Source organism: Parasteatoda tepidariorum, chromosome X2 (genome assembly GCF_043381705.1).
Source record: "Parasteatoda tepidariorum isolate YZ-2023 chromosome X2, CAS_Ptep_4.0, whole genome shotgun sequence".
NCBI lineage: Eukaryota > Metazoa > Arthropoda > Arachnida > Araneae > Theridiidae > Parasteatoda > Parasteatoda tepidariorum.
The window spans coordinates 26,991,419-27,019,366 of NC_092215.1; the positions used below are offsets into that span (position 1 = coordinate 26,991,419).

The 27,948-nt window shown below is 31.0% G+C and overlaps 1 long non-coding RNA gene across 1 annotated transcript; it reads left to right on the forward strand.

The window, feature by feature from the left end:
* The first annotated feature begins 1,122 nt into the window (after positions 1-1,122).
* LOC139427231 (uncharacterized) lies at positions 1,123-20,578 on the forward strand. Its single transcript, XR_011638369.1, has 2 exons — positions 1,123-1,256; positions 19,362-20,578. It is a non-coding gene; the product is annotated as an uncharacterized lncRNA (long non-coding RNA).
* The last annotated feature ends 7,370 nt before the right edge of the window (positions 20,579-27,948 follow it).

The following is a 27,948-nucleotide window of genomic DNA, read 5'->3' on the forward strand; positions in this document are numbered from 1 at the left end:
TTTTCGTATTTTTAGCTACTTTTGATGCGGAACATCACTAAAGGTACAAGAAAATTGAAGTTCATCTTTTATTTTCATTAACTTAGAAAAAAAACCAGTAAAGGAACATTTGTTCCTTCACTGGTTTTTCATCGTTTGGTGATCCAGTGAATAAACAACCCCTTATCTCAGTACTTTATTATGCTATGATGCTTAAAAAACTAAAACGTAACTTCAATAACTATATTTTGAATTCTTATTTTCACAGTGAGAAAAATAAAACTATTGCATGCAATTAATTCCACTTCAAACATATAAATACAAGCACTCACCTTAAAGTTTTTTCAAGGAAACAAGGTGTTGCAGAGATAATAACAAATTCAAAATTTTTTCCAGAGAAGTCTATTTGACCAGGTAATCTAAAACATTGCTAGATGACTTCCTATTGTTTGGCAGTAAGCTATTGTTACCAATCAATCTAAAGAAAAACTTTTAAATTCTTATTTTTAATCAATATATAGGAAATGTTCCATCACTGGGTAGTGTTCCTTCACTGATTGGTTTACCCTAAATGCAACGAAAACTTTTTTTCAATGTAATTAATTTACAATTGAATTAATTATATGGAATAGTGAATTACTCTTAGAATAATAACTGCCAATAAAATTTGATATCCTGCTTTCTCCTTTGATTAAAATTGCTCTATGAAAACTGAAACTAATTTATGGAACTCTACTTTTGCCATAAACTGTTTCAAATTAGGAACGCAATCCTATTTGTATCGTTTGGTCTAGATTTTCAAGATCTTTTTCTTTCTTCCTATTTATGTAATTTTACTTAGCTAATAAAAGAGCACTTTAGCTCTGGAATTATTATTTTACTTTTCTGAATCTATGTAGTTTACGAAATCCAGTTTCTTTTTCGTCCAATGGTTTCATGACGAATATATATTTACAACCTAAAAATAAAAAATAAACTGGAATTATCTGTCCAACATGAAAATGTAATAACTTTTAAAGCAATAATTTATTTTGCTTGTTGAGAACAAACAAATTGCTGACGTTATGGTTGCGTAGGGAAAATCAACAACCGCACGTGAAAAACATAAAATTCATTTGTTAGTTTTAGAAAAAATTAAGTAATCAAGAATTTTGCTTACAGAACCCATGAAAATAATATTCGCGAAGGAAATATTTTCTTAAATATAATTTTATGTTTTGTTTAATTGTAAGGAACATAACTAACTTCATTAACTTTAAGCTTTACTGGGTATCAAGGTAGGTAAGAACTTTTTCAACTCCCTGTACTTTTTCATTACTCAAGTATAAAGCTTCTTGTTTTGCTGTTGTGCAAGCAGTATAACTTATTTAACCTTAAGAGCGCTATCACGTATTAAAGTTGGTATTATAATCTTCCACATCCTGCATAATTTATTTGCTCGTAACTTAGTTAACTTTGATTGCTAATGCATATTAGAGTTACACTGCACAAAAATCCGGATCAAATTAAGGTAAAAAGTACTGGTGATCAAATTAGGGTAAACCTGTTTGAATATCCAAATTCCGTCAGGGTAAAATGTACTGGCCATCAAATTAGGGTAAAAGTGCTTGTACATCCAAATTCAATCAATTAACAAATTTAAAAGAAAAAAAAACTCAAAATGAGTGTTATGCTATGTTTCAAGGAACATTGTAAAAAATTATGGATCGAATTACGATAAAAAGTACCGAAACTCAACTACTTTTTACCGTAAAATTCATTTTTACCAGAACATGTTACAAAACAAAAAATCTGATATACTGTAATTTTCCCAGTAACAATTACCGTATAATCACTGAATAACTCTAATTATATAAATATTACCGTAAAAATTACGGTACAGTATTTCGCTGTAATAATGGATTTCACGGTAAAAAGGATTTTACGGATGATGCACCCAAAGTGTCAGTACTTTATATCGTAATTTAATCCGGAATTTTTCACAGTGTAAAAATATAATATGAATTTTTCAGTTGCCTTTAAATTTATTTTAAAGGATTTTAAAAGTCAATACTTCTAAAGTATTCTTAACATATATGAACTGTACTTAGGTTAACATTTGCTTTGTTTTTTTATTTTAAACCGAAAACCACCTAAATTTAATGAAAAGAATAAGTCATTTAATTTCAGATTTTAATTTTTAAAAGAAGACTAGACCTTAGGAGTTAAAAAAAATAAAAATTCAGATTAATGTGAACATTTATTTCCCAATCTAAATCAACAAATTCTCCGAAGAATTAACAAATCTGTCAAAAGCTCTTCAACGAAAAGAACGCTTATTTAAACAAAGTGTCCACATTATCTTCTTGAGCTGTTATTTTACTCTTTATATAGAATTGATGAAGGGAACATTATCGATTAGGTTCATTTACTCAATGTTTATTCAGCAGTATATGGAAAAAAAATGTAACACCAAGTATTATTTGATTAAGAGTTTCTTATCTTCGCAATCGTTTCTATAGATATAACATATATTGATTCATTATTATTAAAATATTCCTTATAATAAGGGTCTTAATAATTGAATGGCGATACTTATTGGTTTAAAAAATACACACTGAATAATTTAATAGTACTGCACTGGATTAAAAGAAAATATAAACAACAATTTGGTTCCAGGTTTTTAATAGATTATTTTTAAATGTCTTAATAAGTAAAAATGACTGCAAGGCTAACACACTAAAGAAAAGCTATTGGTTATTTTAGGCGGAATTAATCAGTGCGAAATATGGAGATTGTTTTTGAATTTTTATGAAATGATCAAAATTAATCAATCAAATTAATTTTGCTTTAACTTTTTGCAATGATTGATTCATATATTTCTAATGAGTAATTTAGTAGTACTTTACTCGATTAAAAGAAAATATAAACAGCAATTTGCTTCCAAATTTTTTAGATCATTTTTAAATGTCTTGATAAGTAAAAATGGCTGCAAGGTTAACACAATAAAGAAAAGAGATTGTTTTCGAATTTTTATGACATGATCAAAATTCATTAATCAAATTAATTTTGCTTTAGCTTTTTGCAATGATTGATTCATATATTTCTAATGAATAATTTAATAGTACTTTACTCGATTAAAAGAAAATATAAGCAACAATTTACTTCCAAATTTTTTAGATCATTTTCAAATGTCTTGATAAGTGAAAATGGCTGCAAGTTTAACACAATAAAGAAAAGAGATTGCTTTCGAATTTTTATGAAATGATTAAAATTCATTAATCAAATTAATTTTGCTTTAGCATTTTGCAATGATTGATTCATATATTTCTAATCAATAATTTAATAGTACTTTACTCGATTAAAAGAACATATAAACAACAATTTGCTTCCAAATTTTTAGATCATTTTTAAATATCTTGATAAGTAAAAATGACTGCAAGGCTAACACAATAAAGAAAAGAGACTGTTTTCGAATTTTTTTGCAATGATTAAAATTCATTAATCAAATTAATTTCGCTTTACCTTTTTGCCATGATTGATTCATATATTTCTAAATATGTATAAGTTTAATAAATCTCCATAAGTATAGAAGGTACACTATTCTCCCACACATATATACATATTCCTCTTCACTCCGAATTGGAGCATAGGGTCTTTTACCATAACTTTCCATCTCACTCTATTTGTGGCCAGATATCTTGCCTCTCTACCTGTCTTTCATATTATTTCCAATTCGCCTACAATCGTTCTGAGCTACGTATTTTTAGGTCTTCCCCTTTTTCTATTGCCTTGAGGGTCCCCATTTTTCTATTGCTCAAATCAAAAACTTATTTACTTTAAATTTTTCAGGTTTGCGTAAAACACCATTCTACAAGTAATTATTTGGACCCCATAGAAATCGGTGGGGTGAATTATTGTCCAGGACAAATTTTCCTGTTATGGACTGCAACCTTTGGTCTGAATTCTTGGTAAGCTTTAATATTACACTATTATGGAGGATACTCCATGAGAGATCCCCTCGAGATACTCCATGGATTGGTATGGGGGAAAAGGACATAATTGAATGACCTGCTCTGTCCAAAGCCCAGACCTGAACTCCCCTGAAAACTTCTAGAACGATTTGGTTTTCTGATTGAAAGGAAGCAACAACGTTTCAAAATCGGTGAAGGAATTTTCTATTTTTTTCTATCATATATATATCTAGTAATATAAACCACATACCGAATATAAAACATCATCCAACCATGGCCAAGAACCTTGCCCTATTTTTAGGGATCTATAGTTTAATGGCCATGCTACTTAATTTTGAGCGACTGAGCTGGTACCTTTCTCTCCAAATACTTTCCGAATATGTACCTATAGTAATAATCACCACACATCACATGTATCAGCACAATCTTGTAGTGATGTGTGCTTAGTTGCCTGGATATTATCTTCATGTCATCTCCATGCGTAACTCTTAAACAAATAGTAGTACTGTCCAGCTATCACAAGTACACCTTCCGACTGAAATTCTAAGTTTGTCTACTACTATAGGAAAAGCAAAACCGTTTCTAATGGAAGAGAATTGTGGCTAATGAGAAAGAATAGGAGAAGTTGATTCTCCCTTAGGGTTGACAGTAAGACCTACGAAAGGAAGGTTGGTAGTAATACCAATAAATTCATAACTAGTTTTCGTGAAAACTACAATAAGCTGTTACTCATCTTAACTATATACTTTTATAACTATTGACTTTTCTCAGATAAAATAACAATCTTATATATAGGTCATAACTGTTCAAAAAAATCTTAGGAGTCATTTATATTTTATTCTTCCCAAAAAAGTTATAAGGAACTATTTCTCTTGCCAGTTTTCTTTTTTTCCCCTTTCTGTTTTAATATATATATATATATATATATATATATGTGTGTGTGTGTGTTACGGTAAAACACCGAAATCTGGAGAATGCCGACATTCACCGGTGAATGTCAACATTCACGTAGTCGTTTGGTGTATGTCCGAAATATTTGCTAAATACCCTTATTTCTGACTCTCACCGGTGAATGTCAACAATCACATAGTCGCTTTGGTGAATGTCCGAAATATTTGTTATATCCAATTTTATATTAATTTATTCGTTAATATTATTATATTTATTTGATATATTTATATTTATTCTATATTTTAATACTTACTGACGATAGATTAGAAGAAACATCAGTGTTTGGAGTATCGGGCAAATATATACCGGGCAATGGCACTTGACCTTAAAAAAACATCAGTGTAGGGTATACCGGGCAAATGTATACCGGGCAGTGGCACTTAACCTTAAAAAAATTAGTGAACATCAGTGTAGGGTTAAAATATCGAATAAATGTAATTATATCCACGAATAAATTCCTATCAAATCGAATGTAATAAATATTTCGGACATTCTCCAAAGCATATCTGTGATTGTCGACATACACCGGTGAGGGTCCGAATGTACAAGAATGTAATGAAATATTAGATTGTTCACCGACGTATTTGGTGTTTGTTGACATCCACCGGTGAAAGTCAACAACCACCGATTTCGGTCTTTCGCCGTGACATATATATATAATATTGGAACTTTTCGTTTACTTTTCTACCTTTTACTATTTCGTTTTACTTTTCAACCTTTAACCTACATCAAAGCGAAAAAGTAAGCCCCATTCCACTATTTGAAGTGACTTATCTTCATACCGACAATAACCACCAGTAGATAAATCTGGTGTCTGCAGGAATTCTCGCGATGGTCGAATAGTACAAGTCTTCTGCAAACTAAGAAGAAAATACCCCTATCGGTATAGACAAGGACTTGTGGAAGTCATGCTATGGAAGGTTAAAGCTCTAACTACCTCTCGTGGAGGCAATTATACCTCGCCAACTAATTGGTATGAATACTTTTCTATCACAGGGGTTACAAATTCTTATGAATAGATATAGTGTATTCCAATGATGGGACGGGAATAAATGCTCCAGTATTATAGATTACAATGTTATTTCCTTTATAGTGCGAGAAATAAAGATCATTGCTGATAAACATAGCTATTCTTAATATACCGGATGTCGCGTAACAGCTTTTCCAATACATATTTTTATAATCTTTTTCAAAATTATACACATAGAATCTCTAAATAATATTAAAACGAGAAAAATGCAAAATATTTATTAAAAAATGATAAATCACTACTGAGGGAGGTGGGACTGAATACATCAATTTGTGGAAGAAAATTGAGAAGAGCTGAAAAGTGATTACCTGACACTCTTTCAAATTTATTCTTTCATTCAGATTGTTTCCTTAAAATCACCCTTAATTAATTTTTAGGTTTTTGATCAACCAAGCATATCACATGTGGGCATTTTCACGCAAAACCTTTTCCTAATAGGGAATAAAAAGGATAAAAACTGGTTTTTAGTCAGAAAAGCAACAAGCAAGAGCCTCCGAGATCATTTTTCTTAAGATTTGATACCATTTTTCTTTTCTCTCCGCATCATCAACTAGAGACACTTATCGAACAAATTTTCCTGACTTCGTCTTCGACAAGGAATCTAAAAACATATATGAAGTGCAGTGATTATGGAACATCCCGTTAATTGAATCTTTATTAAATACTTTTTTTTAAGCATCGTTGTTTGCATATTCATCAGTGCGTAAGTGACTAGCGTTAGGTCATTTTGCCGAATATAGATAGAAAAAATGGCTACTTAGTAACTTATTTTTAAAAAAATGTTAAGTAATTTTTGAAGCTAAATTAAAAATCAAGAATCAGAATAAAATCAGCTGTACTTGCTAAATATAAAATTAATCAAACGTTAGAGTTTTAACTTGCTTTTCCTTTCCACACATAAAATATTTTCTCAATTTCAATAGTGCCTAAAAATTTAGTTAAACTTAGTTTCATTTATATAACCTTATCTCTAAATGAAAGCTGAAATTTGATCGTAAACAATTCTCCATTTATTGGCTTGGTGTTGAGCTTTAGTCATACCAAATAATCAACTCATCAAATATTCATAGAATTCAAATTAAGCTTATTTGATTTACAATGGGCGTGATATTTTCGCAAATGCTCTAGAGGTGACAAAATAATAAAGTGGACTAAATTATTAGTTTAATACCACAAAATTCGATTTTTAACTGTAAAGCGCTGTTGAAAGGACTTTCACCATACGTAATTCAGTAAAAAAAAATACAAAACAATTGTGTTTCTTTAAAAAAGAAAAGGAATATTTAAGGAATATGCTTATCACCAATGAATTGCTGATTTATATAATGAATAAAATGGCAATTTTTAGTTCGAGTCTGCCGCCTTTTTTTTATTTTATAACCGTAGTTGCGTCCTAATGAGGAGAACCGGGTTCGAATCCCAGCCATGGCTGGTTGATACGAATTCCGCAGCCGGCTCGCACCGATTCGCACTGTGCTGACGTAAAATATCCTCAGTGGTAGACGGATCGTGGGTTAGAGTCCCCTTGCCATCCGACCAACCGCGGGAGGCTTTCATGGTTTTCCTTTCCATGTAACGCAAATGCTGGATAGTTTCATCAAAAAGTCCTCCGCGAAGACTAATTTGTCAGAAAGCTTGATCCAGTAGTTATCTTGTCTTCTGGGTCTGGTTCGAAATAACAAGTTACGGAGTTGAACTGTTTGATAGTCGTATTCTCAGAATTGTGTTTTCTGTTCAAAGCCGGTTATGAAATAAAATAAAATTTTTCGCAAAACACACTCTCAATAACATTTAAAAAAACGCAACCATTTAACGATTTATTATCATATTACGTAAGCGAGGTATTCTAAAAATAAATTATTCCGTAGGATTAAAATACAGGGTAAATCAGCTTTTAATCCCTCAAATGCAAGTTTTTAAGGCTTTGTTCGGCTTCTCTCTATTTCTTTTTTTCCCTTTTTTTACGGGAATTAATTGCATCAAGAAGCACTACTACTTTACAACCATAAAGCATAAACTCATAGTATAAAAGTTATTTTTGAGTCTAGTCATTTTATCAGCACCTCCTTTTATCTCCAAATCCAAGTAATCTACTCGTAATAGAGTAGTCTTAGAGAAACTCATTAGTAGGATTAGTCAAGAGCTCAGAAATTGTGTTTTCTGATAACAAAAATTCCAAGGCAGAAAAGAAAAAGTTTAAGTTCTGTATACTACCTCGTAAACTAGAAAAGCAATAAAGTGCTTTGTTGAAAGTTGTTTAATCAAATATAATTGTTGCAACTAATAGAGAAGCTTTACAATTATATGGAGAAAAAGTTAAAAAAATCCACGTGTTGACTCTATGTTGTATGCAGGTTGAGAAAAAATGTTTCGTATAATTTTTATCAGAGTTGTTTGTATTAAATGTATGTATTATTTTCTTTAGAACTTAACTAAACTATTATATTCAATCTAGATAATAAAAGTAAAACGTTGGTTAAAAATTTATTTTGAAACTAACTCAAAATGCATGTTTTAATTCATAGCTTGAAGTGCGCTCAAAAAATGGACATTAGTTCTAAACACGTGCTTAACCGAATTAAAAAAAAACATAACATATGCTTTCGAAAAAAAGAAATAGCTCAAATTGGGTATTTATTTTATATTTTATGTTATTTTTTAACCGTCATTGAACAGCCGACCACATTTTTGGGTTTACGACTACCAATGTTCAACTCTGTAGGCTTGTAATTTTGAACCCAATCCAGAAGACAAGGGAACCTCCTGGATCAAGTATTGGGAGAAATTCGCCTTCGTGGAGGACTTTCTGATAGAACTAACCTGCGTTTGCGTTACATGGAGAGGAAAACCACGAAAACCTCCCATGGTTAGCCTAATGGCAAGGGGACTCTTACCCATGTTGCGACTACCACCAAGGATGTTGTTTGCCTGAATAATCACGGTGTCAACCAAAACCGCCAAACACTGATTAGTCTTAACGAAGTGGAAAAAAATGGGTATTTAAGAAAAGGAGCATAGTTTGAAATGCGAGTTTGAAAATGAAACATATTTTTTAAAAATATAAAAACAACACTCATAATGAGCGTTAGCCTTACAAGCATTGAGCTTTTTTGCAGAATTTTAATAAAAATAGAAAATACAGATTTTTTATGCAGAAAAAGCTGTTACTGGAAATTCAGAAAAAAGACAGGGCTAACTCTCAGAGGGTTAAATTAATTAAAATTAGCGCAAAATGCACAAGTTAAAAGTTGAACAATAAGTCCAAATTTTTAACATCCACGTTACTTTTGAAAAATCGTGTTCTAAGTCAACATGAAAATTCACAGTGATTTAGCACAACTGTTACTAATTTGAAGAATTAGGTGAAGCTCATCATAAGGATTGAGAATTGCTTGCAAACCATGGCTTCAAAATGTCCTCGTCCGCCGCTGGGTGCACTTCCCAATGACTGGCTGTTGGTGAGCATTTGAATTGGTACTTTAATTTAACAAGTATATCATAATTTTATGTGTTTTAATAGTTATTTTCGAAAATTGTATTCAGATGAATGGTCTCTGATTTTAATCACAACCACACTGTAAACAATTTTGTTGTATAGTTGTCCCCCTTTATGGTGTGGAGGAAAACTAAATATATTTTTGAATACAGAACTGCTGTTATCGAGTAAAAAATTATATAAGATTGACAAAATATTAATGTTTTGCAAGAATTAGGGTAAATATATTGTTAAAAATGTGCTTGTTTTTTAAAGGAAATGCTTTCGCTATGAAGTCATGAATTGATTCTAATGACATGAATGTAAGTGTTGTCAGTAAATAAACAATAAGAAATAAGTAAATAAACTTATAACAGTGAAACAATTATCTCAACACCAAAAATGAGGACAACTATATGGGTGATTCTCACGAAACATGACAATTCACTGTCTCTTGCTCCAAGATCTAATACTATAATACTAAAAGAACTTTTTTTAAAAAAAAATTAATAAATAGCATTGCTGTTAGCATTTTAAAATGACTTTGTACTAGCATTAACTGTTTTGTATACTTAAAAAATTTTATTGAATATCAACATGTCATTTTCCTGGTATGTCCCAAACAATATTTCCAATAATAACTAGCTTCAAAACTTCCCATACATTTTTCAAAATCTAATTTTTTTTATCTTATCCTATGTAAGCATTTCTAGAATATAAGCAGAGGGTATTGTTTACTAAAACTTCGTTTAAAATAATTTTTTCTGTCAATGATTTGTTTGTCCCATGAAAATCTGTCATTTTCCTGGCTACTTTTATTTAGGGATTTATAACCAAAATAGATGGCACCAGGAATCAATATCTTATGTTAATAGATTGATTAGATACCCTCCTATCTGAACATGTCTTGTTGCATGAATAAAGAATCAATTTTCTGGCTCAAAATTTATTTCAAAAAATTTTTCAAGGTGAGTAGGTTTTTATGCTGTCATTTTCCTGGTTTCTTAAAATCATTAATAACAAAAACTACATAGATTTATCTTAATTATTTTAAGAAATACTGCTGTTTTCTGCAGAATATAAACGTCTTCAGCTAAAATATTAAATTAAAGTTATAGGCTATAAAATGGCGAATTTGTCATTATCCTGGCTGTCATTTTCCTGGCTTATGAATGCCAGGACATTAAACTGTTACCAGAAATTCTTTTTAACTGCTAATACTGTAAAGAGGGAAAGCAAATATTAACCTAATACCAAATTTATGCATGATTCTAATATGCTTGGATGTAATCAAAGTTATTTATTTATTTAATGATTGATTATTATACACAATTTTATTCTGTACATATCAGCAACAAAAATTTTTTTGTTTCCTTCTACAGTGGATAAAAAGAATTAATTTAAGCAATTTATGGTCCATCTAACATAAAGGCTTAAGTTGAGTTACTTACTATTAACTTAAAATGACTGTTTTTTAAACTTCTAAGGTAATATGTCATTTTCCTGGCATTCAAGATTTGGTGAATTTCTATTTTATTTTTTTTCTCGATCAAATGTCAATAAACTACACTGCTGTCTATAAGATATTAATAAGTGTAGCTAAAGAAGTATACAAAAAAAATTTTTAGATTATTTTGAAAACTTTAAATTTGAAGAAATTTTTTGGTCCGAATTGTCATGTTTCGTGAGAATCACCTATATACGGAAATCTGTTAGAGTACAGCTGTTTTAACGTGATTTCTTGATTTAGGGATAAAATTAGCAAGCTCTGCAAGTTTGCAATGCAATCAATAAACTATGATAAAACAGCTAAATCTGGCCCTGTTTAGGTGCAATTTTATACAATAATTAATAAGAAACTTAAAATTAAAATTAAATTATATTTTGGATAAATAATACAATGTTAGAATTTTCATTCTAAAATTCCTTTAAAATAACCGGTAACAGTTTGTCCATCCAATAACCAAAAGGTTTAAGTACCTTTAAGGTTTTTAAACTGTTTACAACTAAGTATTGTTAAAAATCGATAAATACAAAACTCTAAGTTTTTTTAACCATTTACCACTATCATGGTTTCAAAATCGTAAAAAGAAAATTTAATTTAACATGGGATTTAGGATTTTCGTTAGTTAATGGGCATTTGAGTGAGGTTGTGTTTTATCAAATGAATCGTGGAATTAATTACACGTTGAAACCTTTATGAACCTTTGTTTGTTGAAAACCTTAATGAAGGAAATAGAGGAAATATTGAGTCAAAGCTGGGACTAGTCAACGTTCTCAGCTATAATATGTAACCAGCTGCTAGAAACTAAGTGGCTTCATTATGTGGGCCTAGTTAGTGCGATGGAATTCTGGTTTATTTATTCGCATTAGGTAAAAGCAGTTAATAAATGGTTTTTCTCACAGTTAACAGTTTGATTACCATCTTATTTATGGCTATTTGACTGTTTTGTTTGAATACGGTAAATAAACAATTAAATAAAAGTAGCAATAAATAGAAGTAACACTTATATAAATTGTTATTTGACCCTTTTCTTAGAAATTTCTAACAGTGTAGTACCAGTTCAAATGCTCATGAACAGCCAGTCCATAATAAAGAAATGCTCCTTGTGGCGTACGATAAAATTTCAGGTAATGGGTGGCAATTTATGAGCCCTACCTCTCAGTTCGTAACAGTTGTGCTGATACACTCTCTGTTATGTATGAAACGGGGAACTATCATCACACCAGAGGTTGATTGAAGTGAGAACATGACTTGTCATTATTTCTTAATAAGCTCATCATTTTATGCTAAACGTAAACTAATTTATTTGTATTATGCAAATAACTCTCAATATTTCAACACATGTATTGCAATAATGCACTTTTTTAAAGAACCAATTTTTATTTTATTTTTCAATAACACATAAGGCAACAGCCTATTACAGTATTATCTTGTTAAATTTTTCCAACACCCCCATATTTTTTTATCATTCTTTCAAACTATCAAGCTTGTTTTTTAACATCAAACTCAGTACTAATGGTACTAACGATCAGGTACTAAGTCATCATCAAGCCAATCTTTCTCTGATAAATCAGTTGCAAATGCTTCGTCGAAGTATGGGTCAGAATTAATTTCTTGATTATCGGAAAGCTGTTGTTGATTCAATAAACAATCATCGGGTGACGAATCATTCTTTTCTTCCTGGTGTTTTGATGACTGTGCTTTAGTACATCCTTTACTGATCAAACTGCTTCCAGCATCAGAAGACAATGTTTTCCCAGCGTCTTCATCCGTTTTCAAGACATTAGCTGCTGCTTCTCCAGAAGCATTTGCAACATTTACTTCATCAATAATTGGTGGTTCAGTATCGGTATTATGATACGAAACTCCCCTAAAACGATCGTTGTTATCTCGATTGTTTTTCGAGGCTGAATTCGATGAATAGTACTTACTCTGCAATACGAATGTGACGCATACAATAACCGTCATCAACAAGGTATAGTGTATGTAAGAAGCAAAAACAAACTTTGCAAGTATAAGGAAAGTAACTGACAAAACTACGATCATGCAGATGCGTATTATAACTTCTGCTATTATTCCTCCAACAGTTTTCACTTGCGTGCACTCCATGATCACTACCTATAAAATAACAATTATTACTTTAAAGTCTAAGTAGTATTAAAAAGCATGCACTCCCGATCAGAACCTATTAAACAATACTTATTATTTTAAAGTCTAAGAAGTATTATAAAGCATGCACTCTATAATCACAACCTATAAAATAATACTTATTATTTTAAAGTTTAAGTAGTATTATAAAGAATGCACTCTATAATCACAACCTATAAAATAATATTATTTTATTTAAAATTTAAGTAGTACTATAAACACAAAACAAATTAATTTCAGAAAGCATTAATTTATGTATTTCTTGGGAATCTCTATGTAATGAAATAAGTATACTCGTAAAAGTTTTCTGCTGAATATAAATTAATATTTAATTGCAGGTTTGTCTTTTGTCATGTAACCAAATAGCAGAAAACTTATTTCAAATTTGATGCATAGTATTCGGAAATTTAGCTGAAACCTTAATGCTTCAGCAAACAATGTTAAATTATGCTTCCATTTAGTTGACCAAACCAATCAGTTGAATTATGTTTCTGTTCCAGTTGAACTTCGGTATCAAAACTACAACAGGTTTTGTCTTTTCTCATGTAACCCAATAGCAGAAAACTTATTTCAATTTTGATACATATTATTCGGAAACTTAGCTAAAACCTTAATGTTTCAGAAAACAATGCTAAATTATGCTTCCATTTAGTTGACCAAACCAATCAGTTGAATTATGTTTCTATTCTAGTTGAATTTCGGTATCAAAACTACTAAGCAATGCGTGTTAAGTACATGCTAAACCTTTCATGACAGAAAGTCCTCTTAGGTGGCAGTTGAAGAGAAGAATACGAACACAGTTGCTATCCACGTTATCTGAACCGGGTCAAAATGATATAGCGTTCCTACTATGGTGGCTAAAATAAAGACCAAAGATATGGACTTGCTGTATAGCCACTGTGGACATGAGTATTATACAATCGTGTTTTAACCCGAACTTTTACTGTATATGGTATTTTATGCTAGAAATTTACCAAAACAAAAAAAAAATTCTTATTAGTTTTTGAAAGAAAATTATGATGGTTAATTTGTGAACGAGGATCATTGCTTCAGATCAAGTCACGAAAAAGACATTTGGGGGGAGAAATTGAGTATGTAATAGCCCTAGCTACAATCTTGTTTTAGTGGAATTTAATTTTCGGCAGCTAGGCAATAATGAAATATACAATTGCACTTGTATTGCTATGGAATTTTATTATGTTTTTATAGCAGTTGTGCAATGTTAAATTCCGAAGTTCTTAGATTGGCTCGTGCTCATGATTTATATGAAGTGTCTCTCTACTGACATTTAATCTTGATCAGTGTACTTAATAAAATAGAAAGGAAATAGAAAGGGAACTTGCACCTAATCAATAAAATAATATTTTTTACTTATGAAACATTAAACATACACTTCAAATATTATAATTTTTTTTTCTTTTTTGGCTACTGCGCTTTTCCTAATTTTGCTTCTCCTCCTTATTTATCTATTTTTCGTTGGCAACTTTACGTTATATATTTCAAATCACTTCTATTTTTTCTCATTCACGTCTGCTCAGTCTTAAAAATAAGCGCTTGAAACATATCGACTGTCATTTCTAATTTGCAAAGGAGCCGGCAGAATAATATAAAAGGGGATCCAACCCTCAAACAAACTACCCTTCCCCCCCCCCAAAAAAAAAAATTTTTTTAAATATCCTATTATTACATTTTGCTTTGTTATTACATATACTTTATCTGTTAATTTTATTTATTCATTTTTAACAAGATATTTAAAAAAAGTACGAATTACTTGTACTTGCAAATTATGCCACGAGAAACTGTATTGATGGCGCTGGCATAGCTACTGACTTTGAAACACAAATACTTGTAACTACAAACAGTAGTTTCGTATACTAACGTGTTTGTGCACGCTTAACATAGGTATTTATTGTGTGGATGAAGTTTTACATTTCTGAGATGTCAGTTTGTGATATACACCTTTGTTAAGCTAAATAACTAATAGAAAATATATAATATTAATATAATATTATTATTTATAATATAATATTATTTATATTTTATTAAATGAAATTTAAAAATATATCTGCCAAGTTTGTGTGTGCATAAGAAAAGAATCAAAGATGACTCAGAACTCATTGAAAAAGTTATAAACAGATTTGGACAGCAAACAAGACGATTACAATTCTTGTTTGATTAAGCAATTTTGCAATTGTTATGTATCAACAATTACTTAATTATTTGTTTTTGAATAGAAATATTTTTAATTAAAAAAAAATTATAACAAAATTGTTTTTCTGTATCTCTTTAATTGCTTAAAAAAGAAGCCGGGGGTGCAAGTGCACCCTCTTGCACCCCGCTGCCAGTACCCCTGCTAATTTGTATATTTTTTAAGCGAATGAAGTTCTTAATCAAGTAATGTCTTACAGTTTCAGTTTCCATAAAAAATTAATTTAAGATTTTAAAATTTTAAAGGGATGTATCAATATTTCTTTAAATATTAAACTATAATAGAGAAATCTAAATAAAAATATTGGAAATTTTTCAATTTATTTGTTACAAAAATATTAAAGTTTTCTTTGAAATTGTTCAAATAAAATTTGTTTTGTATGAGACCTGGACTTGAAGCCCTTACAGTATTAATTCACTATCACGATAGCTCTTACAGGGACGAAATAGGCGACCCACAGACCGAGAGAGCTTTCATCTATCTTTAGAAGTCTATCTATCTATTCACAGGTCTATTTACAGTCACAGGTCTATTTTTTGAAGATGTGTATTCGTTTTAAAAACATGCCTAAAAGTAAAAACAATTTTACATGACATCTTACATGCGCAGTGGGGCAAATTTGACTTCTAATTTTCCGTAATTTATATGAGCAACTCTACAAATAAACACTAATTAGGCGGCCAAAAAAAATTTGGAGGGGGGGGGGTACGCTATTTCTACATGAATTTTCTTCTTTTTTACACCCTAAAAAAGCACGAAAAATTCGTGAACATGAAATTTTTTCTTCGTGACATACTTTAAATGACAAAATACCAATTTCAAATTTTTCCCGAATTTTTCAATTTACAAACTTTGATTAAATTTTTTTATTTTTGTTTTTATACTAAAATATAATCTTATAATATGAAATCTCTATAAATACATTTTAGAGAGACATTATAATAATATTATATTTATGTAAAAATCGTTTAATCTGAATAAATGGCTCAGATTTAACTGAGTCATTTATTACTGCAAGATTATATTTTATATTTTATATTAAGATTATATTTTAGATATATATACAATAAGATTATATTTTAGTATAAAAAACAGAAATAAAAAAATTTAATCAAAGTTCGTAAATTGAAAATATCGGGAAAAATTTAAAATTGGTATTTTGTCATTTAAAGTATGTCACAAAGAAAACATTTCTTGTTCACGATTTTTTCTTACTTTTTTAGGGTGTAAAAAAGAAGAAAATTTATGTAGAAATAGCGTGCCCCCCCCCCCCCCCCCCAAAAAAAAATTGGAGGGGCGCCTAATTGGCGTTTATTTGTGGAATTGCTCATATAGGAATTTGCTAATAATGAAGGTCCCGCAGTGGACTGATCGTTAAGACACGGTTCCCAGCAGATCACCGAAGTCAAGCATCACTGGCTATGGTCAGTGTGCGGGTGGGTGACCACTTGGATCAGTCTGCGTAGGGACCGAGGGTGTGCGGTATTGGTCCTCGTTAAACTGTGCTACCGTAAAGTGCTCGACTTCGCGCGCAGGTCGTCGGGCTACCGAAACGGGGGTGCCATTCCCTCCGCAGAGGATCAAAATTGTGATGGCATGTCTTCGGATCATCCACCGGGATGTTTCCCAGACCGTCGCCAATAGCCCATTGTGCAGCTCTAGTGCGACGTAAATTAACAACAAACAAACAAACAAATGCTAATAATGAAGCTAAAATAAAAATGCCTGACGTTATTTTATATTTAAAATACTGTAAAATTAGCAAATAACACTGGAGAATAAACTGTATTTATACAAGTACTTGATCTTGCCTAATACGGGTGTGTGGATTTAAAATTTGAAATTAGTTTTGCTCTTAAAGGTATAGATTTTTTTAAATGACATTTTTAGTTTATTTTTTGTTGAAATACACAAATTTGAAAAAGGCTTATTAAACTGGGGGTTGGGTAATACTGCGACAAACTTCTAGGGGAGCTAGGGCACATAATCAGGATTAAAATTGAATAGAAACCCATGTCCGGAAATGACGTCATACACGAGTATGGGTACTTCCATAATATGACCTGTTCAGAAGTACACGAAGAAGCAGTTTATAATAAAGAAGTACCCTTACGTGCCATGGGTTTCTATGTAATTTGAGAGTGATGAGCCATAACTTCCCTAGAAGTTTGTCACAATATTTAAGTACCATTCTGTTATATATAACTATTTTAAACTTATACATTTCGACAAAAAATAGATCAAAAATGCAATTTAGAAAAAACAGTAGTTTGGAAAGAGAAACCGTTTGCCCAGGCTTAAAAATCAATGACGTAGAAATATTCAAGATCCGTTAAAAAATCTCATGCAACAGAAAATTTGAAAAAAATTATTACCGAGTACAAACATTCAAAATTTTCGTAATCACTAATAATTATACATTTTAATCACAAAATAAAAGTATATAAGTAAAAATTACTTACCGATTACAAGGCGGGGGGAAGATCAACAAATCGGTGAACTTAAAAAAATCTAAAAGAAAACAGATTCAAGTTCGCAGCACTTGGTTTAGGTGAAAAGTGATTATTTACTGAAAAAAAATGGAATAAATAATTTAATTTTTTACGTACTTATGTATGATTGGTAGTTTAGTGTAAACTAACTGTTACTGTAAACAAAGACCTAAAATTCACACAAAAGGATTTCGAGGAAGAAATAAACACTATTGTTTTGATTCCGAAACGCTTTTTGACATTATTTTGTACAGGTTTAAGTTCATCTCTGCTTTATTTGTAAATATAAATAAAATAATATTTCAAAAGGAATATACATTTTAAAGAATCAAAAAATAATTAAAAAGAGTTTGATTGTTGATTAAGCATTGTTTTTTCAGTTATATTTTTCGATATTGAAACTTATAGGAAGCCAAGGAAACCAAAGGAATCAGGCTTACAGAAAAACTTTAAAAACAAAAAATAAAATAATTTTAACAATAAAGTTAGCAAGTTTCATATGAAATGGAAATATATAAAATTAATTTCAAGTTGCAAACAAATGCCTAAGCCAGTTTTTTATGATCAATAGTGTAGAGTTGGGATTAAAAACCTATGGGGTTTTCAGGTCTAAAGGTCCGATTTAACACTTTTTTTCAAGGAATTGAAAAGGTAAGCTATATAATGATTTCATGGTTTTATTTCATTACCTTTCTGTTACAATTTGAATTTTTTATGGCCCGAAATAATTATAAATTAACATATAAAAATGATGCTAAAGATGACAGTGAACACCTGGACGCAGTGGACGGACGTGGTTCAATCTACATGCTGCATAATCTGAAGCAGACGAGACCAAAAATTTACGATTATGTATGAGTGTAGCTAGGGTTAGAACCAAAAAAATCTGGACCATGACATTTTTTCACAAAATGGCGGCAAAAAAATTTAACACAAATCTACTTATTTTTTCATTTAAATGAAAACCGAAGAGCCATTGCATTACGACCACCCTGCTAATAACATGTAGGACCACCTTTAGCGCTCAAAACTTCTAGCACCCGCCGTGGCATTAATTCCACAAAGTGCTGATAGGTAGTCTGAGGTATCTGGTACCAAGCGCTCACCAACTGGTCCTGCAATTCCCTCACATTGCGAGAGGGGTAGCGTGGCAGCACGAATTTCGCTTTCCAAGTAGGACCACGAATGCTCTATTAGATTAAGGTCAGGTGAATTTGGGGGCCAAGACATGACTTGAAAGTCACTGGAATGTTCCTCGAACCAATTCATGACGATTCGACCCTTATGACATGGTGCATTATCCTGTTGGTAAACACCATCCCCGCAGGAAAAACTGTAGCCATGAATGGGTTAACCTGGTCTGCAACTATGTTCAAGTAGCTTACAGACGTCAAGAACTGTACTATGAGGATTATGGGTCCTAATGTGCCTCATGAAAAGATTGTTCCTGGGCGAGAAATCATGAAAACCTGGGCGAGCCTATTGTTATAGATGGAGGGTGGTCATAATGTAATGGCTCTTCGGTGTACATAAAAAAGTTATAATTTTTGAAAAGGTTCAGTCTTTGTTGGTGATTCGAATGAGTGATAACAATAAAATAAAAAAGATACTGCTTTTTAGACCCACTGGAACAAGAAAGCGGGGAAGGCAGCTGTTGAGATGGGCTGACTCAGTGGAGTCTGATTGTCTTGCAATTAATGAAAAGAGTTGGAGATCGAAGATAAATCGGAAGTCGTCAGGGAGAAGAGGAAGGCATTGGCTCACATTGGACTGTCTGGCCAACTATGATGATGATGATCAATCTTTGTTAGTTTCTTCTACGGTCACATTAATTCTCTACTAATTTCCAAAGCTGCGTTCAAATCGATTGTGTAATTTTCCTGCAATCCAATTCCTTATATATTCTGCCCCCAACCCAAAAAAATTTTTGGAAAAATATGTTTATAGTTTTTATAAAATTTTTTTCGGTTTTGGAGACCTCAAACTCAAACATTTCGCTGGCGTTCACTGCTCTCTCCCCGGCCGCAGATCCGGTTTTCTAGCTGCAAAACACGCAGTGCTCCGAATGTTCAAAGTTGCTTCGTGCCTTTTGTAAAACTCAAACGTCATGTAGCCAATTCGAATACCTATGACATCCTTCATATTAACAATCCCCATGAAACAGTCGTTGAAGATCACCGTAGCCAAATAATTAACAGTTTCGACCATATCTTTACCGTAATAGATGTGTTTTGGAGGAAATGTTCAAAAAAGCGAAATTAGTGATTAGTTATTGTTACTGTTTGCGCTAACACATATTTTCAATAAATTGTCATTTGATAGGTCTTTGTATAAAGGCCTGATTGCCTCCTGCACTGATTGCATTCTGCTCCGTCAGTGAGCCCTCGACGTCGTGGAACGGCAAGTCCAATGATTGCGTTTTTCAACTATGTCAAATAGTTTCAGGGCGAAACAGTTTCGCTCATATTTATACCATAGTATACGGTATCGAAATATAGAATGGAAAAAAATAATTTTTTTTTTAATATCAAATTTTTTTTTTTTTTTTTTTTTTAATTTCTAATTTTTTTCTCAAATTTATAGTTAAAAAAAATTAAAACAGAAGTAAATTGTTTTCTTTCCTGATTTAGATTTATGTGCTTAAAAAGCAGGTGTCTACAATTTGATTATCATTAACGTTACAGTCACATAAGTCATTAGAGTTAAATCCAAGCTGCTTCAAGAAACTTGTAACAACGATATCCATTAAGAAAATGAAATGTGTTAAAAGAAATGCTTTTTGCTCATTCTGTTTGATGAAAATAAAAGTTATTCAAGAAAAATATTAGGAAAAGCCTTATACGGTTTACCCTTTCATTCAGAGTCTTTACTATAAGCTAATTGATTGCGGAAGGATTTCCGTCGGTTAACATCGCCGATCATTTCCAATCCCGAATCATTGCTTTTTTTTAGCCAACAAGTTTTTTCTTTCGTTTCCCATCAAAATACAGAAATAATCACTATTATGTGCGAAACCTAACCTCGGTTTTAAAATCAATAAAAATAATTTTAAACTTAACTGCAATTGCATTATATAACAAAAAGTTAAAATAAAATATGAGCAGGTAAATAACACAAATGAAGTACGGAATCATCGGAAAAAAATACTAAAATTATAAAATTAAATAATGCGAATTAATAAACATTCATAGCATATAAATTTGATATTTATATATAATGAAAACAACAAAGTATTTGTTGTTGTTGTCGTCTGCCACTAAGGCAGAGAGGAAACGATTGTTCTTGTTTTCCAGTGGCGCCATCTATGACCAAGAATTCAACATTTGCTTCACCTATAAGTCACATCCGTTTATAAGGTGATCCCATTCACACATCCATTCATTCATCCACAGATCGTAATTGTGACCTGAACCAGAGAACGATCAATCTTCAATTCAGTTACCTACAGAGGTATTGATTTGTTATGAGAACATGGAGGGCTTTGTGACCCGACAGATTTAACGTACACCAGTCACTACACGGGAGTCTTTGGCCGGCTAGATTCGAATTCCCGTTCCCACAAACGTGAGTCCAGCGCCCTGCCTACCAGGCTATCCCTGCCTACAAAGTATTTAACCCATTTAATACGTTTAGGTAGCTTCACCATTGGCCACTAGGCAGACATCAAAGGATGAACAATCTTCTTTCTTCGCGTATTTTGAAGCATCTTTGGAGTTACAGTTACAGTTGCGGTTGTCACTCAAATATTTTTGCGTCTGATATTATTTTTTCACTTGGATTCTAATCCACGATGGAAAAATTTACTTTCTGTCAACACAAGAGTTGTTTCCGCATGTTTGGGGGGGGGGGGAAATTTAATGAAGTTAAAAAATATCGGCTTTCATTTCCGATAGTCATTGCCATTTTAAATATATATGAATGAACAGAGCGCAAAAATATAAAAAGTCCTCCCTGAATACTTTTTGATTTAATGATCGGATTTTCAACCCCTGAAGTAAGGGGAGTAGCCGCAATCAGGGAAATATGGTCCCAATAGTTTCGTCAAGAGAGGGATTGAAAGTTTGGACCTCTTAATGTAAACTTTACTTAATGCGTATTTCGCTATATCTCAAGAAATGTTTAAAGCAATTGAAAAATGTATGCACACAATTATAAGCTTTGTTTGGCCACGCAAAATATAAATTACAGTGAGTATTTATTATTTTTCATTCTTTTATTCAATAATAATCAAAAAAACTTTGAATTGTATGACTTACAATTTTTTACATCATTTTAAAGACTGCTTTTTTACATGGCAAAATACGAAATTTCATAAAAATCAGTCCAACAGCTACTGAGAAATGAAATTTTAAACATGCGATTTTTTTAAAATATGATTTCTCAGAAACTATTCGACCGAATTCTCTCAATTTTTCTATTTTGTCATTTAAAATTAGATTCTTTAGGATGATTTGAAAAACTGTATGCCTCGCAAATCAAAAGTTTTCAATATGTCATTAACTGAAATAATGAAAAATATTTAATGATCACTAAATTTTATTTCTTGTATGGAATTATCTGTGGCTAAACGAATTTTATAATTGTGTGCAAAATTTTTTATATTCGCTTAAAAAGTTCTCGATATATGGCGAAATACGCAAAAATTAAAATAAACTTTAAGGGGTCCAAACATCGAACTGCTCTCCTGATCAAACTATTGGACCATATTTCCCAAATTGTGGCTACCCCTTTATTGTCTACCGCCCCCTTTATGGCCACCCCTTAATCCATCGAAAAAAGGTATGTTTATTCAGAAAAAGTACGTTTTTGTGTCAGATTTTGTATCTTAAAATATCGTCTGCACTAATTAATTAGCATATTTGAGATCATCCCTCGAACTATTAAGATTGGGTCCTAGAACGCGAAGATTATTAGATCAAAAGTTATTCAGGGTGGTCCGTATTTTATTTTTCGCTCTGAACAGTAGTTCAAAACCAAATTATGAATTGAAATAAGGTTCTTAATAAATAAACTGCGAATTTATGAATACGAAGACTCACGTACTTTTATTCCCCAGACTGTGATTCTTTGCAGAACATTTAGATTTACAAGAGGATTCTTGATAAAAATTTCTCTTTGGACCAGTTTTCAGGAAGGTAGAATCAGTCCAGGTGAAATTATTATAAAAACAACGTAAAATTATAACCTTTTTATTTCTTTTTTTTTATAAAATCTTTTTTCTTTTTATGCAAACCTGCGCTGAAGTTTTTGCTGTATGGGGAGAATTCCAGGAGAAAAGGCCACTTTTGGACGATTTTGAGGAAACAAGTGGGTTCAAACGAAATTATGATAGAACAACATGAAATTATGGTCTATTTTTTATGCATACAAATGATAGTCTCTGAAAAATCAATGCAAGTTCGTTAAACTGTTTAACAATATAGTAGAACTTCACTATAGTAAAATTTCGTTTCTTCAGTTTCACAATACATTTAACCACTTAAAATTGAATTAAAATAGTATTGGCTAGTAAAATAGTATTGAATTAAAATAGTATTATAAAATAGTATTGGTAAAATAGTATTAAAATAGTATATCGTTACTCAGTCTCAGTCTGGGTCCGATTTCATGAATAAGAAACTTATTACCAAACAATTATAACATTTAACAAATTCTTTAAATGTAACTCATTTGATATTTTAACTGAAAAAAAAACGTTTTCAAAATCTTTTGATTAAGAAGCTTCTTATCAAACAATTTTAACATTGAGAAAATCCTTTAAATGTTACTCATTCGATATTTTAACCGAAAAAAAACGTTTTAAAATTTTTTTGAATAAGAAGCTTCTTATCAAACAATTTTAACATTTAACAAATTCTTTAAATGTAACTCATTCGATATTTTAACTGAAAAAAAAAAACGTTTTAAAAATTTTTTGAATAAGAAGCTTCTTTTCAAACAATTATAACATTTAACAAATTCTTTACACGTAACTCATTTGATATTTTAACAGAAAAAAAATGTTTTAAAAATCTTTTGACATTTTTATGCCGTTAACGACTTTTAATTTTCAAACTAACGTTATAATTTCTTCGAAACCTATTTTATACCACATATATCACAAATATAAATGAGTTACAAGTAGTTATTACTATATTTTTAGAACATTTATCTAAATTTTTTAATATAAAAATTTTTTTAACAAATTGCAGGCTTGCTTTCCCACCGATTCTATTCACGAAATGTCAGTCACCCCCTCGTCAACCCCTGTGTTACATCCCTTGCTCCCCACTACAGTGTTACAATATTATTCAACTTTTTTTAAAAGAAAATAAAACTTCAAAATAAATCACATTTATTTTCCTGTCATTAAAATATGCGAAACTAATCAATAACTATGAGTAAAATAGCAAAACAACCATATAATGTATTGTAATAATATGTAACAAAAACAACAGAAATTTTTAACTGCCAGATTCTAAACTTATTATGTTAAACTACGTCCCCCAAAAGTTTAATACAACAATTTATCACCTCTTAAATCAAAATTAATACTAAATAAAAAAAATGAGAAATGCAAAATGTATTAAGTGTTGAATATGAGTTAAAAAAAATAAAAATAAGCGAAAAGGATTTTTCCTGAATCTTGAAAAATGGCTGAGATTATTTTGACCTTTTTTATTAGCTTACCGCAACCATTATAATATTCTCTAGAGTAAGTTTCGTTTTTTAAGTAGTTGTAAAGTAAGTAATTTTACGATGTTCGATATTTATAACTAATAGCTACTATCCATTACTTAAAAATATTTTTAACTACCAATCATTTGGGAATAAATTTTATCATTTTGAATAGTTAAAATGTTATTATAACTGTAATATTTTTTTCTTTGTTTTACATTCTTCTTTTTATTCTATTTATTGGTAGACGTTCATAAGATATACCATTTTAATTTTTCAAAGGAATTACGAAAGTCTTATATCAGTGTCTTAAATCAATGTCTAATAAAAAAAAAGTCTTAGATAAAAAAAGTCTTATACAATGAACCTTATTAAAGTCTGACATCAATGAAACTTATTAAAGTATTATATCAATGAATTTTATTAAAGTCTTATATCAATGAATCTTATTAAAGTCTTGTATCAATGAATCTTACTAAAGTCTTATATCAATGAATCTTATTAAAGTCTTATATAAATGAATCTTATTAAGGTTTGCAGACTCTTTTCCACATCAAGCAAATCATATGATGGACCGCTTTCAAACTTCCCGACATTATTCTATTATTAAATTACTATATAACCCTCTTTAGGGCGGACACTCTTTAGACTGGACACCCACAGTGTTTTGGATCCAAAAAATATCTTTAAATTCCCATCAAGGTTGAAACTTCATATTTTAATTATTTATTTTGAGCCGTGGTGGGCTCAGGGGATAGAGCGTTCACCTTCCAATGAAGTGACCCGGGTTCGAATCCCAGCGATGGATGATTGATACAAATTCCACATCCCGCTTGCACCGACCACAATCCTGACGTGAAATATCCTCATTGGTGGACGGATTAGGGGTTAGAGTACCCTTGCCATCAGGCTAACTGTGGGAGGTTTTCGTGGTTTTCCTCTCCGTGTAACGCAAATGCGGGTTAGTTTCATCAAAAAGTCCTCCACCAAGGCGAATTTCTCCCAATGCTTGATCCAGGAGTTCCTTGTTTTCTGGATTAGGTTTAAAATTACAAGGCTATGGAGTTGAACACTGATAGTTAGTTAAAAACTTAAAATTGGGTCAACTGCTCAACGCTGATTTTAAAATAAAATAAAGTCAAAATGGTGTTTAATTTACTTAAATGGTGGTCAAAAATGGTGTTTAATTTACTTAATTAAAAAAAGAACATATTCCCCAACTTAAATAATAATGCAGCTAGTAAACTTCCCATTCAATGGATGAGTTAAGGGATTTTCTATTGAACTTTTTTCTGCTGCCAACAATTTTTTAATCTGACTTCATTAATTACAATCATTAATTTAGCTGAACATTAGTAGTCGTAAATCCAACATTGGGTCGGCAGTTCAACGATTGTTATAAAATAAAATAAAATTATTTATTTTTTTTCGTTCTCCTGTTCAATAATCAAGAATTGTGAGGTTTTTGTAAACAAAATAATGGAGTTCGGCAGAAAGAAAGAAATCCCTACTAATTATTGATTGTATTATTGTGTGAATATTGTATAATTGCATTGAACATAGCTACAACTAACTTTTACAATGAACTCATTGGTGTCAGTTGCCTAATAAATTGGCATTTCACAGTCTCTTTAGGACGGACACTCTCTTGACTGGACACCTACAGTAATTTGCATCTCAAAAGTCTCTTTAAAATCCCATCAAGACTGAATTTCCATATTTTAATGAGTTACTTTTTGTTTTTCTGTTTCATAATCACGAATTGTGAGATTTTTGTAAACAAAATAATAGAGTTAGGGCGGGAAGAAAGAAATGCCTACAAATGATTGATTGTATTATTGTGTGAATATTGTATAATTGTATTGAGCATAGTTACAACTAACATTTACAACGAACTCATTGTTGTCAGTTGCCTAATAAATAGTTATTTCAGTCTTTGGTATGCGTTCCATACTTCAGCTGTGGCGGATCCAGCGGGAGGGGGTCATAAGGGTCATGACCCCNCCAAATTGAAGAAAAAAAATTAAAAAATATTTTTTTTAATAATTTACAAAAGAAATGAAATATTTTAAAAATTATTTAAGAGGACATATACACTTAGGTAGATAGGAAAAAAATCAATTTTTTTTCCATCTAATTATGTTCTTCACTGCTTTATGAATCATAATCCAAAAGATTAAAGCAAAATTCGTCATAGTTTCATTGTAAACATTAATAACTCTGCCAGTTAGTGCAGCAACAGCAGAACGTTCCTTTTCAACTCTTCGACATCTCTTCGCTTAGAGCAACACAAAATCAAGAACGATTAAATGGACTCGCATTATTAAACATTCATCGAGAAACTGATTTGGATGTTGAAAAAATCATTGATAGATTTGCCAAAGTTTCTAAAAAACGTATTACATTTATTACTTAAAGGTTTTGAATAAATGAATTATTTATGAATTGTTCTATTGTTCAATAGGGAAAAAATAAATGAGAAGACTAGCATTAAAGACCCCAGTTCTTTTTTTTCAAAAAAAATATTAAAAAATTTTTTTTTGTAAGAAAATTGTGGGGGGGATCCGAGTCTATAACCCCCCCCAGGAAAAATTTCTGGATCCGCCCCTGTACTTCAGAGAGATATTTCATAAAATGAATTTAGATCATTCATAAGAAACTCTATCCTAGAATTTTCAAAACATATTAAAATATAATTGCTTGATGGAAAAGCCGTGATATGAGATAGATACCATGTAACTGAAATAGGACTTAAAATTTAAGTGCAATTGTTATGATTATGCTAAGTTTAAATAAACATCTATGACGTCTATTATTGTCAATTACCTATTTCTCTAGAAATCATATTAATTTAGTTAAAGCAATTTACAGCTTTTGATTTCTCAATCATGTCTTCCTTTTAAGCGGACAAATCTTCAAGAAGATATTTACCTCAGTTCTAAAAGTGTCCGTTTTATCGAGGTTTCACTATATTACAAATACGTGGTACGTAAAATTTGTACACTTTGAACAAACATAGAAAGTTTATTTCTCGCTCTACAACGTTAAATTTCAGGAAATGGAAGATTTAGTGCTAAATTTGAAAAATAAATAAACCGTAAATAACAATAAATGTACTTTCTGAAAAGATTGCTTACAAATTGATGGTTTTTTATCATCTACACATTTCTGAGGATGATCATCCTTTCCCGATCCTGATCGGGAAAGGATGGTCGTACACGGTTTGGCAAACTTCGAATTGATCTCGTAAATGCGTTATTCACCTTGATGATGATTTTGTATCTTATTCCATTATCAACTGTTTTTGAACCCCATTAACATTTTCCAATTTCCATCACCAATTGATTACCTGTTTTGGAGGCTCAAACTTCAATAGAACAGTGAGTAGAAGAAATAAAACAGACCACCCAAAATAACGTTGATTTAATGATCGGATTTTCACGTTCTCGAACTCATTCTTACTCCCGCATATCAAATTTTAAACATGTCGTATTTTTAAAATTCCATTTCTCACGAACAATGCGACAGATTTTGCTATGTAAAATTACAT